Raw genomic sequence first — 17,700 nt, forward strand, 5'->3', positions numbered from 1 at the left:
AAAAGTCCTAAGCCTTATGTAATTTCTTTTTACTGTGTTATATCCAGCAGCTTATTTGGGGTTGACAAAACCCACACAGCTCTGCATTACCTTCAGAGTAGCTTAATTCAAACTTTTATGTCTTCTAAAACCAAGTAATGAGATGCCACACAGTAGCAGTTTAGCAAGAGCATGACTTAAAAGCAATAATCAGCAGATGGTCATCCAGACTTATTACCAAAATTTATCTTATTTATACATTTTAAATAACAAAAATTAAAACACTAGGCATGAAATCAAACAAGGTTTCTCTAAGACGTATATATTTTTCTGTATTACTGCTGGTCCCCACTGTTTGTCCTTCCCATTTGCTCTTCCATCAATTTCAGTGCTTTTTGCCTTATGAGTGGTTTGCCAACAGCCAAACTGATCTAATGACTTGCTGCCATAGCAAGGGACACTCCCATGTCCTCTCTTCCCTACAGCAAAAATCCAACATTTTCTGTCCATTTACTTCACTGAACCAGTTCACATGGCAGGTGAGGAGAAAGATCAGAGGAGCATCTGTATCTGTACAAGGAGGGCCACAAACTCCTGAGCTGGAGTGGGTGCAAGGAATTAGCCCTTTCAACTCCTGCTAAGCAGCTTAGCTTTGCTGTCAAGCTATACACTGACTGAAGTTCATCTCCTTCACACTGTTCCTCACAAAGCCCGTGATCTCATCCCTGATGATTACATCTTCAGAAACCTGTGGCCTGGTTTCATTTTTTTTACTGTGCCTTACAGTAGAGAATCTTAGCTTCAATGGATATATGAACATATCTACCAGCTAATTAACAGCTAAGTAATACATGACAGCAAGTGAAGTGATGCCTTAAAAGCATTTTACTTTCCTGAAGTAGAAGATGAGTGAGGGAGAAATCACTAACTCTTTTATTTTCATTGTTTTGGTAAGATATTTCCCAACCAAAGTAAGTGGCACAAAATACTAGGGACTAATATTCAAAATTTAAGGAGCTGCAAGGTTTACAAAAAAGTTCCCCTTCTTGCTCAGTGTTAAATCCAGCCCTAGAACACTAAATACTACAGTTCCTTACAATTTGTTTCCTCTGCTCTTGGACTGGAGCAGAAAAAGGTTGTAGACAAAGCCCCAAGAAGGCAAGGAAGGGCCAAGCAGCTGCAGTGAACACCAAGTCACAACATAAAATCTCATCACACTTTCAGATAGTATCACCCATGGAGGACTATCCTTTGCCAAATCTTATGTACAATCAGTAAGAACCCTTATGAGGACAGGAAGGAAGGTATTTTTGGAAGAAAAAATCAAGTAGGAAATAGATTAAAAATCTGCAGTCATATTTTTCAACCACTTCTTCAAACAGCAGTCAGCTCAACCTCCCTTTTGAATTACTACACGGAAAAAGCACATTAAAACAACATTAAAAAAAAGGACTTAAAACTCAGAAAACTGAGGGAGAAACTGCTTCATCTTGCACACTTCTTTCATCATGAAATCATACTAGTTCCCTAATTTCCAATATGATGTTGATCCAATTTGCTACAAAGAGCATACAACTCTCTAAATCAATGACCACATTACCTTTATCATAGAGTCACATTATGTGGGAATACATATTATTTATATCTGTCACAGCTTCAATCCTTCTCTAACAACTCACTTTAAATTTGTTCTGTGTAATTTTGAAAAGAAAAGTAAAAAAACTAACCAGACAAATAAAGCAGCTAATTACGGAATCAAAGACTAAACCTAAAGATTTTCTCAATCAACAAAATGGCCAAAGGTGGGGACTTTTGCTGCCATTTAATTATGATGTGTTAGCAAGAGGGCTAGAACAGAAGCCTCACCCTGCAATCAAACTGGATTTATACAACTTGAAATACATAGAATATGTCACAGAGTAAATACAATAAGCAGACCTTTAGGACGTAGCAAATTGCTTAAACCACTACAGCAAAAGTCAAGTAACCAATATGAAAAATTGGTGACCTACAAAGCCATATATGTGCACAGTACCTCTCACACCAGCACAGTTACCCATATTGTATGGCACTGCTATACAATGAGATATGACAATTCAGATAAGGATTAAAGACATCTATAATTCAGGTTTACAAATACAAGCAAGGTGTCTAAACTGTCAATGGAGTCAAAGGAAATACAGCATGGGATTACCACGGTTTACCGGAGTCTACTGGGTTTGCATGGCCAAGTTTTGGCAGTGGGGGTTTACAGGGGTGGCTCCTGTGACAACTTGCCAGTTGAGCCAACCCCTGGCAGCTGTGTCCAGCAGAGCCAACCCCTGGCAGCTCCAAAGACAGATGTGCCACTGGTCAAGGCTAGGCCAATCAGAAATGGTGGTAACGCCTCTGAGACAACATATTGAAGAAGAAGAAGAAGAAGAAAAAAGTTCCTGCACAGCTGTAACTGCAGCCAGAGAAGAGTGGGGCGGGAATATGTGAGAGGAATGAGTGTGCAGACACCAAGGTCAGTGCAGAAGGAGGGGGAGGAGGTGCTCCAGGCACCAGAGCTGACATTCCTCTGCAGCCTGTGGTGCAGACCATGGTGAGGCAGCTGTGTCCCTGCAGCCCATGCAGGGCCATGGGGATACAGAGATCCACCTGCAACCTGTGGAGGAGCCCCACACCGGAGCAGGTGGGTGCCTGCGAGGAGGCTGTGACTCCACAGGAGACCTGTAGAGAGAGGCCCTGTTCCCATGCAAGAGCAGCCTGTCCTTGAAGGACTGCACCCCATGGAAGAGTGACCCATGCTGCAGGAGTCTGGGGAGGACTGTTGCCCATGGATGGACTCACTTCGGAGAAGCTCATGCAGAACTGTGTCCTGTGGGAGGGAACCCACGGTGCAGCAGGGAAATGACTCCTCTCCCTGAGCAGCAGAAGAAAAAGGCAGGTAATGAACAGACCATAACTCCCATTCCCTGTCTCCCTCTGCTTCTGGCAGAGGAGGCAGAGCTGGGGAGGAGGGAAGGGTCGGAAGAAGGTGTTTTAAGGTTTTATTTCACTTCTCATTATCCTGCTCTGATCTTGTTAGTAATAAATTCAATTAATATCTCTAGTTTGAGCCTGTTTTGCACACGATGGTATTTGGTGAGTGATCTCTCCTGGTCTTTATCTCAACTCATGAACCTTTCATTATACTTCCTCTCCCCTGTCCAGCTGTGGAGGGAAGTGAGAGATCGGTTTTGGAGGGTGCCTGGTGTCAGACCAGCGTCAACCCGCTACAGTCTTTTAAAGATCCAATGCACAACGCCAGCTGAGATGTCCTGACATACCACATTTGGATGCCTGCCTATTCCATCAGCTGCTGCTTCAGGAAGCAGACATCCTCTCTGAAGACCCATGCCACATCTGACACTGCATGTGGCAGGCAGTTCAGAGAAGCCCTGACATGAAGAGGCAATGAAATGGCAATAATGTATGTGTTTAAAGAAATGTATTATACCACTTGTCGGTACAGCCAGCAGACCCAGGGAGTTATTCAAGGTGATCAACAAGCAGGCTTCTAATTTAGGATTAGCTAACCACACAGCAGAGTGGCAGCTGAGAAGCAGACGGGGTAACTTTGTGTCTCAAACTGCACAAGACGCCAAAATACAGGCAAGTGAATCCTACCCAAAGTCTACTGCCAAACTTGTCTTCAGCAAGAGATCATGAATGTTACTAAAACTAACAGACACAATTACAGAAGTAAATAAGCTCCCTCGCAGAGAGATTCACCACCTAAAATACTTGCCTAAGACATGTCTTTTTGTAAGGAATGATGGAAAATGCAGGGGTTAGGGCACTGACTGCAATTGTGCACATTTGCATGAGCAAGAGTCTAAAAACTTGTAACAAGAGAAACAACAGAAAGTGGAGCATATTGACAGGCAGGAATGTAACTCTTGCCTTGCTTCCCTGGCAACAGTGAGGCTGACATGAAAAAGCTGAGAAAAGAGCAACTCAGGCCACAGTGCATCTTAGTGTGTGCAGCAAAACTAACGACCCCAAACTGTACACGTGGCTAATTCTCTCTTCTAACAGAGAAATCAGTCAGGTCCCGTGTATACCAGACCACCACTTGAAGACTCAAGTTGAGACTTCACAGACATGAAACAGAGATCCTAAGTAGAGAAACTTTACTAACATTCATCTAGAAACATGATGGTAAAAGGGATTGCTATTCTGTACTAAAATGGTAAGGAAGATCAATCAGATTATCAGCTTGAAGATTTCAATGCCAGAAGAGAAATAAAAGATAAAGAAAGCCAATCTGTTGCATCAGAACCCAAGACAATTTGGCATATCAAAACATTTCAACCTGTTTATAACCCAAAGCCCAAGGGGGAAAATCAGTCTGGTTTATATTAATGTTTGCTCCCTTACAAAGATAATCTCATCAGAAAATCTCTCTCAATTGTTCCTGTCCAGTAAACAGAGGAGATGGTATAAAAGCCATGGAAATTTCCAACAGCCAATACAAGCTAACCCAGTTCTCACAGTACCACAAATTCTAAGCCCAGAAAAGATTCAGAACCATCCAGACAGAATACTGGTTCAGACGCAGCCACCAGTTTGACCCAGCCAGGATACCCTGAATTACTACAGAGAAGAAAATGTGACACTCCTTCATGAAACAGCAAAGTGATCACCAGAGTCTACTTTGTGGGAGGCCTTCCTCACCCAAAACTCATCATGGTTTGAGGTAGATCCCACAAACTAGCTTACAGGTGGCTATAATGCCTTACAGATCAGAGGCAGGACACACAAACTGCCCAACACTAGAGGTAATATCCTTTTTGTATCTGCTTACAGCACCTGAGAGCAAGCATTAATCCAAAGCACAGGAGCTGCTGTTCAGTACTGCAACTTTTCAGCTCTCTCCCTCACCGTGACTATAAACTACTTACAACTTCTTGAAAACTAGAAACTTGTATCTCCCCCAGACACTCTGTGATACACAGTCATACCTGTAACACTTTTTAAAAGATTGAGAGGTCATCATACCATCTTACTCCAGATACAGGTAACTCACATTCGCCTTAAGTTAAACAAAAATGAGTTAGTCAGCTTTCCTGAAGAAAAATAGCTGAAAAGAAGGGAAGCCTAAGCCACTAGTTTAACAATCAATCATCAGCTTAAAAGTGGAGAAGGGGATTAAGTAAGTGTATGAAAAAAACATGACTCAAACTTGACACACTGATGCTACAGACTTGTTTGCATCAAAGCTGTAATTGGTTCCTTATATGATACTGGAGTCTAATCGGAGCTCCTTCCAAGACTCTAGTTTCTGATTTAATTAGTATTTTGAAATTTCTCTCATATATATTTCTAAAAGCTGCACTTTTTTTCCAATTTGTGCTAACAAGTTGTAGTAGTTACATTCCTAAGATCTACAATAAGCTTTGACTGATTTTAAATTACTAAATACTCTAAGTAAAACATCCCTCCAACTGTTATTTTATTCTGAAGCAGGCAAAAATTATTTCTTAATTTCAATTCCTAAGCAGAAATTTCATTTTATTAATGGAATTCAGAAATTCATCTAAGTTTTCCTTGATTGCCTGTGACAAACTACTTCTCCTATAATTTGAAGTAGCAAATTTGGTGAAGTAGCAGAAACATGCCTTTTTCTTCGAAAACAAGTTACAGCTCCTGCTACCAACCCTGCTCATACTGTAGTCAGCTCCCTTTAATTAACAGCTACAAGATCCTCAGAAAAGGCAGTTTCAGCGGACAAAGCAACAGGTGTTGCACTCTGTTGTTAGAAGTGGATAAAATTCTGGTTTGTGTGCCTGTTTTTATTCTCCATGAGTGTATTTAAACAAAAACATTGTATTTCACAGCTAAAGTGATGAATGCCCACACTGAAGTCTCATACAGCTTACAAGAATTTGCAGCTCCTCAGAAACAGCTGAGGTCAAATTGCCACCTTGTGTTCATGAAATATTCCTGGAGTTCCCCCTTCTCTCAACTCTTCCACAGACAGTTTTTGAATTGCTTGGAAATAAGATAATGTTGACATACAGTTCATACAGAGACTAGCTCCCTGCTCACTGGGGGACAGGATCGGGCCTCTTCTCACAGGCACAGAGTACCTTGTGAGATCAGGAGTTCTGCAATGATTTGAAAGAGCCTCCTCCCTATTTTAAGTGCAGCTCTCCTCAGTCAATGAATAAAGGTAAAATAATTACTGAGTATTGGATTGGGCCTTCCAAGTGCTCTGACTGAAGAAAAGCACAAAATCTAAGTTTTCAACTGGAGAAAATTAAGTTGAAAGATGCTGTGTTGGGGGGCAAGGTCTAGAAATATTGCAAAATTTATGACATGGGCCTGGCTCAACAACAGTAGAAACAGAGTTCAAAAATTAAGGAATTGGACGATCATACACAGCCTGTGGTGACACGGGAAAACTAACATTGGACTCCAATAAGCAAGATGGAAAGAGATGTGCCTGGGAGAGTTTAAGAGAAAACCAAAGGAGCTAACCGATCCAGTCACATGCAGCAAGCAGCTATCAAAGACTCCTCAAACATCCAGAGGGTGAAAAGAATCACCAACAACCCAGAAAAAGCTCACCAGGACAGTAATAGCCTATTGATTCCTTGTCCAAACCCTTGCTTTGGACAGAAATGATCAAGTTGCACAATGAAGCCTAGCCAAATAAATTGCTTATCTTTGGAACAAACTACAGATTATACAAGATTTTGACAATCCAGGAAGAAGAAGAAATCCTAGTGGCAAAAACATTCCTAGTGGCATACTTAACAGAGCCTTTCAGAGTTAGCAAAGGCACAAAACACTGAAGAAAAACTGGATACATGATCAATGCTAAACATCCGCTGAACACCATAAACCTGCCACACTTTCAGCTGCAGCACAGAGGTGATGCACAACTGGCAGGATGGCAAAAGGTTATTTCTGGAGTTGAATCAGCAAGGAGGATACTAAAGTAACAACTAACAACAGACAGGAAGAGAGCGGGTAAAACGACATTTGGTTCAAATTGAGCACACTGTGAGGGCACAGAACCAGCATAACAAAACCAGGCTTTTCCCTCCAACTTATGTACTAGGAGTGTTTAGGGGCACTAAGTAGGATGCATCATAAAATAGCAAATAAGAGACCTTCATCTATACAGCTGATGATTCAGAATAACTTGTTTCCCCAGACCAAAGTAAGTTATAAGTGTAACTACTACAGGAAAAAAATGTAAACAAACTGAATTAAAATTTGGAATCCTCTCAGGCATTTTTACGCAGATAAAGCCAGAAATAAAACAAAGGATAAGTCTGGCTAAAAGTGCAAGCTGATGCACTGGTAACGTGAAATGACTCAAAATACTGGGAAAGAGTATCTGGAATTGAGCAAAAGTGAAAAAAAGTTTGCATTTATTAGGAACGGCAATCCTGCAACATCATAGACTCATGACCACCTAGAGAATGGATGGATGGATGATGCTCTGAGCTGCCCTTCAAAGGAATGTCCTTCTTACCACGTACTGTACTTTCAGGACTCCAGGGCCATTAGACTCAGTAGGGTAAAGTCAGCTTTTGTGACTCTGGAACCACCCTAAACTAGCATAAAAGAACAAACTTGCTTTTGAATTTGCAGGGAGCTTACACTTCTGTTCACTACTAAGACTGCTGCTCTTTACCTTCTAAATCAAAACCAAGTAAACAAAAAATACTTCAAAAGGGTCACAGGACCCCACTTTCTAGGATCTCCAAAAGAACACATGCTATAAGGCTACAAACATAGGCCTAATACAATCTAACCCCCTGCAAAAATGGAAGTTCCTTGTTAATGAAGGGTTGTGACCTTAGCCCAAGGGTAATCCAAAGTCTATCCAGGTTTCAGTGACACACAGCTCAGGTAGAAGTGCAGGCCCCAGAGCTGCGGAGCAGATCTGCAATCCAGCACAACAGCAAAGACATCCAAATAACAGACTAGGCCCTGGAACTAAAACTGCCTCAGCTAACCCTGTTCACCTGCAGTGTTCTGTCCTGCCCTATCTTGGGGATATATCAGGTATATTTGTCTGACAGTACCTATGTCTCCCTTGCTCCTGTCAGCTATGAGATACCTGAGCAAAGATAAACAGTACCAGTATTTGCAATGACAGCAAATAAAACCACTTCTTTTTGGTGCTAATGTCAAAATTCCTAGTGAGCCCAGGATAGGTTTAAAAACCTTGAAAAGCTTCAAATTACTACTGTGTCTAAGAAAAGAAACAATTTCAATCCAGGATGGGCAAGTTAATATTAACATTTCTTTTTAAATGCTTTAAATACATTTAATAACTTAAGTTTCACCAGCTACAGCAGCTGTTTGCTCTCATGCCTAACTGTAACCTGTGAGTGTTACAAAGTATCTAGGGGCTATGCCTGCAGTGAGATTTGGGGAGAACCAGAAAGAGTCAAAGTTTTACAGGGAGCTTAATGGTCGCATGAGAAAAGGCCTCCAAAGCCACCTCCTCTGGTGAACTGCCACTGACAGTAATTTGTGGGATGGCCAGTTTCAGAAGAACCTTGTAATTTAACAGCTGAAGAATTTAATTAAATATTAAATTCTTCTCCTGGGACTTGGCAAATACCTATGGTTGCCTGGAAGTCCAGATCCAGGACATCCTGGATGTCCTCATGAATGGCAACTCCATCAAGTCCGTGGAAACAGGATCCAGTCCTGGCATCTTCAGTGAGTTTTTACTTGCTTAAGGCTCCAAGTAGTAAAAATTGGCTAGTTGAAGAGGGGTAAAGAAAAGGTGATGTGGGCCACTCTCCCTTCTGGAGGGGTCAAATCCCATATCAAACCCAGTGGATTCAGCTAAGAGAGAATGCTGAGAGAGAACTCTGAAAAACTAGGGAGAGCTTTACCTGCCTCCTGATCCAGGACAAGCTTCTCATTCCCTTTCACAAAGATGAGACAGCCTTAGCTGCCACGCAGAAGCTGGACACTCATTTAATACAAGACTAGTAAGTGTCTTGCACTGAATTATCAGAAGGTCAGAAGGGTTTTCAAGAAAATCCCTCTGGAGTCATTCATTACAATTGCCAGGCCCTAAACAGGAACAAAAGGAAAGCCTCTTGGGTATACACTCTTAAGCAAAATACCCCCTTGAACGGACATTGCCACCAAAGATGAAACACAATTCAAAGCAGGCAGGTTTAAATACTACCAGAGACACAAGACTGAAACAAAAAGCAGAGAAAATATTTTCCACAGTCTGGAAAGGAAAAAGCAACATAGTATTCAGGACTGAAGAAGGACCACCAGAAGGGGAAAAAATAAAACAAATAAACCAACTAACAGTTAACAAGAAATTTTAGATTGTTTCTTGCTCTTACCTTGTCTAACAAAGCCAAAGCTACTACAGAGTGTTATTTCATTATTATTTTGTTTGTATCAGACCAACTGGGTACGCTTCTAAGTGACCCAACATTGCCCTCTACCAGGCCTGCATTTCCACCTTGGGAATAGCATTATCTTGACTTCATCCTTCAAAATGGATCAGTTGCATGGATGTGTCATCTGGGTGACATGGAAAAAGTTCTTTATCACTTGCAGACAGTTACTTATCCAGACATTTCCAGTTACTGATATCAATCTGCACATTTAGTATACTGATATTTCCTTATATTTGCAGAACACGGCTTTTTTAAACTGGGGCCATTGTAGGAGAAACTGAGAACCGCAAATACCTAACAGGTGCAAAATAAGAAGCTAAGACTAGCAATAGCAATAAAAATCAGGTTACTCATCTCTTTTCTTGATCCAACAGGTGACCATTTTCATTGCAAGAAACTTTTCAAGAAAATCTGGTCTCCTACTCTCAAAAATGTTTCCTTCAGCCTGGAGGCAAAACAGCTTCCTCAAAGCTGGCAAGCAGCGAAACTGGAAGTGGGACCACTGTGATCCTTTGGAAGTTTTCAGAAGATAAGACCGTAAATATACCCTTCAAGTGAGCATGTGCTACTATGGTAAAAATCTCAGCAAGCTAAGTTCTCCCAGAATTTAAGGAGAGGAGGTTAACCCATACTTGACATAATTGGCTGCTGGTTATCACCAGGGACCTCCCCAAACACCAACAGGGATCTGAGCTCAAAGCTGAGTTCTAACCAGTCTAAAAAGTGCCCCCTTCCATCATTTTAATGGTGACTAAATTAGAAGATTGTGGGGATACAGAAGTGTAGTGGAGTCACAATATTAGTAATTAAATATGGAAAAAAAAGTGCTATTTACCAGGGAAAAATTTAAATTTCATACTGTGATTTTATTTGGTTAAATATAAATAAATTTGTAACATTCTAGTGATGTACTGTACAGATGTGTAGTTGACTAAAGCAAAAGCAAGGATGGAGTATGACACAGGTAAACACACTGTGACCATGGAGTACACATTTAATTACTGGGAAACATTCCAAAAACTACCAGTTTAACAAAAAAGACCCACAAAACAAAACCCAAACCACAAAACACTTTCTCTTGAGATGAAGTATGAACAAACTTTAGCAGCTACAGACATGGCTGTGACTTTAGTGTTACACTACCACAGATGGCTTTTCAAAATTCATTTTTAAATTAGGAGTTGTGACAAGCAATTTTTTTATTCTAAATATTTTCCAGAACAATGTCTGAGAAGACATCTCTCAGATTCTTACTGAACTCTTGATCTTTTAATGCAAACATACTTTGGATAATGCTGATTGTGACTCAGTGCTGACAATGAGCAGATCCCCTAAATGCATAGCGCTTGACTTTTTATATATATATATATATTAACTGTACATGTGTATTAACTACACTGCACACAGGTTCCACTTCCTCTCTTCACAGAGTTTGTCATGCACTCCCACTGATTCAATTCCCCCTCTTTTACTGTCCTTTCCTTCTAAGCAAAACCGCCAGCCCAACTCCATGACCTGGTTCTGCAGGACCCCTGCCTTGTGCTCTTCGTGCCCCTCAACCAAACAGAACCCCCTGTCTTTCTTTTCTTCTTTTCAGAGGAGAGAGAGAATTCAAGAACTATTGGGAAAAATACGGGCTATGTGTGATCCAAAGATTAGAAATGCAAAATAATAGGTTCTGGCAAAAGACGGGCCTCTTTTCCTATAGATTTTGCTGTTGGTGATAGGAAATGAATGCCAGCAGTGGAAGGAAAAGTGAAGCTCTGGTGGCTCATTAACAGAAGTTATGCTGTTTCAGTTAATCCCGAAAAAATGCAGTGTTAGGTCCTTCCCCACCACATCAGTCATACCTGCATGAGGAAACAGATACTTAGCACTCCAATCAGAAAAAATCTGTGCCCATATCTATCAAATATATGCCCAAAAAATGGCACTAAAACCTAAACACTTTCTTTATAAGGCCAGCTCTCCAATGGAATGATATCATAAGAAGATGTATTTTGGGGTGAAGGACTGGACATAATTGATGGGAATTTTTCAGTGTTTTCAAACACTGACAAGTCAATAGCCACGTATTTTGGGTAGGTCAAAACAAACTGTCTAGATAGAGCATGACAGGTGCACTTTTCCTAATGGCTGGAGACCCAGTCTTGGAGTCAGAGGATCTGCTTCACTACGGCTTGTTGCCTAACCTTCCCAAGGTCATTTTTCACTACACTTTACAAATAAAACACATAGTATCCAATTCACTTCCCACATTCACACCAATGTAAACCAGAGGTAGAGTGAGATTAAGTTTACAAAGCTGTGGAGGAAAATCAAACCTGATCTTTGCCCCCAAAGAAGTGGCTGATGGACTTACATGCTTATTTAAACTTGGTCCAGTCATTAAAATACCTCTGATCAGGTTCTTCTGCAAGTAAAATTAGAAAATTTCTTTACAATCTACTATCTTAAATCAGAATTTAAGATTAGTCAAATTTATTATTATTTTGGCGTAATTCTTGGGGAACAAGGTAGGTTGAGTTCGTAACAAGATACATGAAGACTTTGGCCTCCAGGCTGAGCAGCCTGAGCAGAACCCAAGCTGAACAACATTTTTGAAAAGTTGTCTGCAAAGAAAAGAAAACCTGAACTGTCAAACTTCCCCTCAAAAACTATGAACAAGCAGGCAGCCTCAATCCTACTCCTAGCTGGCAACAACAGGAATCTTCACAAAGACTGGCAGGAGTAGAAATCTCTCTCTCTGAGTTTTTCTAGGTCAAAGCTAAGGTTCAGCAGCTGGAAATCAGTACTGGAAATCTTACACTGCTGACGACTTTCTAGAAAAAAAAGATTTCATTCAGAAATCTGTCAGCCTGGCACTGTTTATATAACCATGTCACAACAAAGCCTATACAGAACTTCCTTGTAGTTAGCAAATGGCTTAAATACATTAGTATTACTTCACTGGTGTCGACTGCTAACCTGGAATTACCACACAACCCAGGAAGACCTTACTCCCATCCAGCTTGATGCCACTGGTAAACATAAGTGAGATACAGCAATGTGTGCTCCCTGACAGAAGCACAGTTCAACTACCCCAAGCTATGGCAGAGCAAACAGCCTCACTTGTGCCTTGCAATGCTGCAGATACTCATACACATCCCTCAGTACTGCTCAAGACAGTATTTCATGAAAGAGAGGGGTTACAACAGCAGCGCTTTATCTATTCTTTTGTACAGCATAAACTTTTTTTTAGTACGACAGTAGTTGCACAGGGAGCATTCCAAGCATGGCTCGAGAAGCTTACGTCTTGGTATTCACAGAAACAGCTTGCTGGCCGTAAGGCAACACCAGCCAGATACACTGCAGGGAAATTTTTTGCTTGGGTATCACTGACTTGTCAGGTGGGACCCTGAGCACTACAAGGCAAACAGCTTTGCTGCAGGATTCACCCTCACAGCTAACCCCAAGCAGCCCACACTTCCCCCGGGATGGTATGGCTGTGACTTCCAGGCCTGGCTGCGATCAAGATGAACTTTTTCCCACCAGACACCTGAATACTGGGAAAATGCCACCCACTCCATGAGAAGCCGGGACTACGCAAGTTCACAGCAGTGTCTCTCTGGGTGACCTCAACGACCCCAAACCCTCGTGCTGGGCGAAGGCCGGTAAACGGCTCTGCTGCCCATCGCTTGGAAGAGATGCCGACATCCATTTTGGAAGTGGGAGAGCCCAGCACTGATGGTAAAGTTTGAGGCCCGGTCCGAAGTTTGGGGGCAGCGCAAGACGTGCACAGAGAGGGCTGACTAACACACACGTACAAACACACGCCGGCTGAGCTGTGAGGTCCGCGCCGCTGACCGGGCGAGCAGTGCCGGGCGCCCTCGCCTCTCCGGCGGCGGAGCGGACACTCTGCGTCCCCGGGGCCGCGCACCGCGACAGGGCCGGGCGGGACATAGGACGGGGAGCAAGTTCGGGGTGCACAAAACTCCTTCCCGGGTTCTGGGGCAGGGCAGGCCCGGCGCGGTCCCCGCCGAGCTCGGCCCCGCTGCACGGCCCGGCCGCGGCCCGGCCTTGGCGCAGCGACCGCCGCCGGCACGCGGACCCGGGTGCGGGGAGCTACGGAGGGGATCCAGAGGGGGCTTCCCCGCGGCCCCCGGGGGCGGCAGCGCTGCCCACCTGTGCCCCCGCCCGCCGCCTGTGCCCCTCGTCGGGCGGGGGCCGGCGGCGGACGGGGGCCCCGGGGCGGATGGCGGGGTCGGCGCCGCCGCCCCCCGCCGGAGCGGAGCGGAGCGGGCCGGCAGCGCCGTGGCGCAGCAGCGCCCGCACGGCCCCAGGAGGCGGGGGGCGCCGGGGGGCCGGCGGAGCCCTCGCCCGGGAGCCGCCGCGGCGGCGGGAGGAGCGGGAAGCCGGGACGGAGACTGGGACATCGCAGCTGAAGCCGCCCCCTTCCCTCCCTCCCGGTTACCTGCTTCCCGGGAACACTTTGGAGACGCCTCCAACATCGGCAAACACTAAAGAGAACTGACCCCGCCGCCGCGGCGGCCGCAGCCGGCCCCAACCACTGCGCCCCCCCCCCCCGCCCTCCCGCCGGCGCCGCCGCCGCCGCCGCCCCGCCCCGCCGCCCCCGCGCCGGGCGTCGCCCCCCGCTGGGCCCCTCGGCCCCCCCTCGCCGCCGCCCCCGCCGCGCCCGCCGCCCGCGGGGCGCTCCCGGAGAGCTCCCGGCGCCGCGCTCCCCCCGCGCTCGCCGCGCGAATGGCCCCGTCCGCGGCCCGGCCCCGGCCCGGCGGCGCGCAGCGCCCCCAGCGGCGGCCCGGCGCCCCGCGCTCATCTTCCCCCGCCGGGCCGGGGCCGGGCCGGGCTTCGCCACACGGCGAGGCCTCGGCACCGCGGAGGAGGAAACCCCGGCCCGGGGAGCACGGAGAGCGGCAGTGCGGGGGCTGTGCCGGTCCGTGAGTGGGGTTGAGATGGGCCTGGCGCGTGTGCTCTGCCCCCTCTCGGCTGCTCCCGAGCGCCGCTGTCTGCACCGCTCCTCGCGCACCCACAGATAGAAGGCTGCCGGCAGCGAGACTTCAGGCAAAGAAAAAGAAAAAAAGGGCCAGCAGAAATACAGGGAGAGAGGGGAAGCCATCACAGCACCCCAGAGAAGAGGCTTGATTTTATTTCCCCTGTCTGGTGTTACTCGTCTCACTCGCGCTTGGACCACTAATTCTCCAACGTGCTTTCCCTTTCACCTTTCGCCTCCCAGAGAGCTGTTTTCAGAGAAGGCAAAAACTCATAAACATGATTTACGTTAAAATTTTCTTCTGTCTAGAATTAAGGCAGATAACTGATGCAGATGCTGGGCGCTGCCTAGAGGGAGGCTGCAGGAACGAAGGCCAGGGAGTGCAGCTGTGGAGGTTCAGCCATGGAGGTTCCACAGTGCACCACTGAAACCTTCCGCAGGTGGGCACAAACCCGCCCTCCTTACACAGTGCCAGGGCTCAGCTACATAAAGCCCTGGCTAAATCGCTGTTTCTGTGCCTTCCCAACAAAAACCAACCATCCTTCGGTATTGCCATCATAAAAATATTGATTTTGTTGCCATGTTTCAGGTTTGCACATACCTTACAGAAGGCAGAACTAAACAGAAAAAAAATTTTTTAAAAGGCAGACACAGAAAAATGCTTAGGTAAAATTGAGGTTAAAGTCTGAAGTGTTTCTTCCTTTAATTAGAAATTAATAGATGAATAAAAGGGGGCGAAGTAAAAGAAATTAATTTCTGACCATCTTTACCACGAAAAAGATAACATTAAAATCTTTATCTCAAAGTAAGCAAAAGTTTATTGTTCATTAATAAAACAGTTGTGAGTTTAATCCACAATCTATCTAATTTATTTTGTAAAAATCTGTTTTCTAGATTGGCTCAAGTAAAACAAACCTAGAATTTTTAAATCTATGCAAAAGCCACGTAGAAGCATCAGAATTGAAGCAATCATCTTCCTACCTGATTTGCAAGACAGCGGTAGGTAACAAAATTCCTCAGGCTTAGAAACAAAACTAGATTTTTTGAGGGGGCAAAGATCTACACCTTTTTGCTACACAATTCAGTTTTAGTGATAGGTATGAGAGTTATAACATCTGTTGTTTTTTTAAATTACGTTTGCTATAACTTACAAGTCAGAATTAGAATGAATCTAGAGTTCACATTTCCTGCAGTATCTGCTATTCCACAGGAATTTAAAAAAAACCGATTACTTGATACCAAGAGGTGCATCAGTACTGAGCAAAAAAGAAAAAAGATGTAGCCTGACACTATTCCCAAGCATGGTGTAGGAACACTTAAAAAGCACAGAGACCAGGTGAATTTTGGTAGTAAGCTTGCATATTGCAGGTAATTTACACACCAAATACATGTCATGACACCTAGTGGCAGAGCTGTATTGTGAGTATCTAAAGCAAGATTTTATTCATACTAACAGAACACTAATACAACATTTACAGCTTATTTAAAGACACGTTGGGAACTCAGCATTTGCTATGAGAGTTTTATACATACCCTGTATGGTGTAGCGGTAGCTTGTTAATCCTCCCCTTCTCATTCCTCCATTGTTTTGCTCTCTGATTCTGAGATTCCTTACCCCTTAGTTTAATTTAAGAACTGAGGACAGAAATACACAGTATAATACAATTTCTTAGGTAGTCTTCTGATATAATGTAGCAATGGATAATGTTGCAAATACTTTTCATTAGGCTACCACAAATTTTTGTGTGAGTAAAGTTCATTCAGATGCCGAACCATGATGATGCTGTCCATACAAGTTTGGGGTGGTTTTTTTCTTTGTTTGTTCTTGGGTTTTTTTCTTCATAATTTTATGTCGTGTCATTTTTGCTTTACTCACTATTAGCAGTTTGAAGAATAACCCTACAGTATAGCACATACTTAGCATCAGTGTACCCAGAGAAAAATACATCCAATGAACTTCAGCATCAGATTACGAGGGAGGTTTTGTAAACTTTCTGCAACACACAGATGTAATTCTAACAAGCCTCTAAAATCTCCAATCTGTGCTATTATTTCAATACCTAACATTCTTACAACATTGCTATTACTAAACAGCCAAAAGCTTAGTTTAAAAACATATATTGAGATACATGTATCAACTCAAGTCTTGTATCTTGATACACATTTTGTGGTGCAAATGGAATGTAGCTGGAAGAAAACAAAATACAAAACAGTATCCAAACCTTACCATATATATATATATACATATTTTATAAAACAAAGGTTTATATATTTTATAATAATTTTAAGTCCATGGGTGTATTTTGCTTTTTTAATGTTTCCCGTATGATTGGAGATTTACATATATGAACAACTAAATTGCATTACTAGTCACTTCTTTAGATTTACTGCACCCTTACGTTTGAGGGTTTTTTCCCTGCTACTGCTGAGATACAGGATAAAGGCTTGTCAGTACCTCCAGTAAAAGCAGCTTAATAAAACCTAAAGACTTGTCAAGTTTTGAAAACAAGATGCATAGTTTGTATATACTCTTTCACTCTACTCCATTATTAAACAACAGGAGTGTCATGACTTGCCCAACAACCTAGTTTCACTATGCAAGTTGTTTATAGGAGTGGTTAATTGAATATGCAGTTTGAAAATAACAAAAAGACACATTAATGCTTAAATGCCTGCACAAATACCTAAGAGCGGGGGAAAGTATAGAGTCATTCTATTTGGTCCATACACACAACTGCAGGATACTTGAAGATACTTGGCCTTGTCATTTTTAACCTCAGATTCAGAAAAAAAAAAAAAATTCACACTTTCACACTGACTTGCAAAAAATCAAAATACTTTCATTTTTACAAATATATTTTATTATTAGAATTGTAACTTTAAAAGAAATCATCAAGAAATTAGTTTCCAACCCTCAATACACTTTGGTGTAACAAACCAAAGCAAACCAAAAATGAATCCCCACACAAAATGCCCAATGATGTATTTAAGAAGTAGAAGATTGTCAGAACTGGTTGGAAAGGAGTTCTGAAGGTCTGCTCCACCACCGTCCCTGCCTCCTCAAAGCAGGACCAACTTTAAAGCTCATGTGACTTTGGAATTGGCAGGTTGCTCACTTTCCTTTTGAAAATTTCCAAGAGTGGATATTTTACAGCCTCTTCCAGAATTCTGTTTCATAGTTTTATAAAGTTTCTTCATAGCTGTACTATTTATTTGTTAAAGAACTTGGATGATATTTGATACTGAAGTTGAAAGCATAACGAAGTTAATAGAGTGTTCATAATATACCAATAAGAAGTGAATAAT

General features: G+C 43.3%; 1 protein-coding gene across 7 annotated transcripts in view; it reads right to left on the reverse strand.

The window, feature by feature from the left end:
- Positions 1-13,962, reverse strand: part of STAU2 (staufen double-stranded RNA binding protein 2) — a 172,019-nt gene extending 158,057 nt beyond the window's left edge. For 4 of the 7 annotated variants that reach the window (XM_032127622.1, XM_032127585.1, XM_032127641.1 and 1 more), the window contains exon 1: positions 13,858-13,962. The gene's annotated coding sequence lies outside the window, so the exon portion shown is untranslated. Of the gene's footprint in view, positions 1-8,593; positions 8,690-8,873; positions 9,058-11,098; positions 11,255-13,857 lie in introns of those variants that run through there. The other 3 variants (XM_032127595.1, XM_032127606.1, XM_032127613.1) reach the window with 3 other exon arrangements.
- Between the last annotated feature and the right edge of the window lie 3,738 nt (positions 13,963-17,700).

The sequence above is a fragment of the Corvus moneduloides genome, chromosome 1 (assembly GCF_009650955.1).
Source record: "Corvus moneduloides isolate bCorMon1 chromosome 1, bCorMon1.pri, whole genome shotgun sequence".
Lineage (NCBI taxonomy): Eukaryota > Metazoa > Chordata > Aves > Passeriformes > Corvidae > Corvus > Corvus moneduloides.